General features: G+C 33.9%; 1 long non-coding RNA gene across 1 annotated transcript; it reads right to left on the bottom strand.

Annotated features, from left to right (window-relative positions):
• Positions 1-289: 289 nt before the first annotated feature.
• On the bottom strand, positions 290-1,690 carry LOC127659250 (uncharacterized). Its single transcript, XR_007972512.1, has 4 exons — positions 1,506-1,690; positions 1,190-1,261; positions 880-980; positions 290-635 (listed from the first exon to the last, which is right to left on the bottom strand). It is a non-coding gene; the product is annotated as an uncharacterized LOC127659250 (long non-coding RNA).
• Positions 1,691-2,210: the final 520 nt, after the last annotated feature.

The following is a 2,210-nucleotide window of genomic DNA, read 5'->3' on the forward strand; positions in this document are numbered from 1 at the left end:
CAGTGGCAGTGAGTTAGTTCTCACTGAGAAAAACCCAGTTACTCATTGTTAATGGTTGTCGTGTCATGAAACTACAGACACGCAGACCATAGACCTAGATTTTAAAGAATATTGATAATACTGAATATTCAATTGAATAAAAGTGTAGTGTATATACTAGTCTTGCATTTGTATATCTTATCAATATAATTGTAATAAACTGCTTAACATTTTCCTGTAAAACAAACTGATCACTCCAAGAAATAAATTATTTAAATCTGAAAATATATTTTTATTACAAATTTTACCCAAACTTAAAACCAGAACAGTAAAGTATAAATTAACACAATACAACTTAAAACCAGAACAGTAAAGTATAAATTAACACAATACAACTTAAAACCTGAACAGTCAAGTATAAATGAACACAATAATATAATAAAACTTAAAAGCCAGAACAGTAAAGTTATAAATAAAAGTGCTATAAAGTTTTGTTAAAACAGTAAACAATTAACAAAATGTGGCTGCTATAAGGTCCACAATATATTAATTTACAGCCACCACCCCGACTCTCCCGGGGGCATGTTTCATATGATCAGATGCAGCAGACTTTATTTGGGACTCTGTTGCAGCTGGGTCCCATTTCATGACAGCAGCTACAATCAAAGCAAAAAAATCCACATGTAAAATAAATATACAAACGCCACTGTTATGGTCTAGCTTGCAGCAGAGATACATAGTATACATAGATGAAAATTTGAGTACTCGAATCAATTAAATGAAATAGCTTATCAAATCACAAATCAAGTCAAATTACATCAAGCCTGATATTAAGCATTCCACACACACACATATACACACTTTTTTTTTTTTTTTAAATGACCATAATATGAAGCTCACCTTTTATTGCTGAAAACAATTTCTTGTCTTCAATTCTAATTTAATCTTTTTTGCCCTTCCCCTTCATATTGAATAGGGTCATCAGCTGATTGGTGAAGAGCCTAATCCAATCCAAGACAAAAAATAATATGCAACACGATTCCAAAACAATACAATACGGCACAATACTATAAGGTACAATACGATACAATACAATACAATACAATACGACAGTGAGAATACTGTACAAAGAATACAAAACAACATAAGTACATTTTTATATTTCCCACTTACATATCACTTGAAAGAAATTAGAGAAAATAACACTCACGTAACAATCAGCTCATACAGAACATCACATTCACTTCACGAGGGCTGAAATGCTCAACATACACTGTGTACACTGTGTAAATAATCACATTAAATACAAATCACATGAAAAGCACAATGAACATTTGAAAAAAAGTGCATAACATTTCTTAATGTCAAATGAACAGGCCTACACCGCATGGTGTGACGTCATATCATCGCGGACATTACACACGACATAACTTCTCAAATATGATAATATATCCATATTTACACAAAAAAGTATAGATCCACAAATGGTATTTATCAAGATTATTACCACATAACATTATATTTACCCGTTCCCAGAGAGTGCGCGTCTCTCTCACACTACTCGTTGCATGTCTATCAAAACAATGACCGAGGTGAGAATGCATGCGCATAATCTCGTACGCAACACACATAGCGCCACCTGTTGACAACTCCAGGGAAATACAGGTAACCGCTGCCTTTCCTGTCTCCATAATTCACTCAACATATCAAATCACAATTAAATAACAGTTTTAAACATACAAGGAGAAAAACAAACTTTAAGGGGTATTTACCACCCGGATACATATGGTTGTAATGTTATGACAATGACGATGGTTGTTATATTTTTTGTTGTAGGCCTACTTGCAAACTTGTTGTAGTTTTCTTCTACAAGCATTTAATAATAATAAATAAATGACGTTTCGATTGTGGCCTTAACATATTTTCTGTCATTTATTGACTAAATCTGGATGTTAACGGACGTTTAGATTGTGGCCAAATTGGACATCTTTATTCACGTCATTCATCGACTAATTCTGGATGTCAACGGACGTCCAGATTATAGCCAGTATGAACGTCTGTTCTGAACTAGTTCTGGCTGTCAGTGGACCTATATATTGTGGCCAGATTGGACATCTTTATTCACGTCATTCATCGACTAATTCTGGATGTCAATGGACGTACAGATTATAGTCAGTATGAACGTCTGTTCTCAACGAGTTCTGGCTGTCAGTGGACGTTTAGATTATGGC

This window comes from Xyrauchen texanus, chromosome 18 (genome assembly GCF_025860055.1).
Source record: "Xyrauchen texanus isolate HMW12.3.18 chromosome 18, RBS_HiC_50CHRs, whole genome shotgun sequence".
In the NCBI taxonomy this organism is placed as follows: domain Eukaryota; kingdom Metazoa; phylum Chordata; class Actinopteri; order Cypriniformes; family Catostomidae; genus Xyrauchen; species Xyrauchen texanus.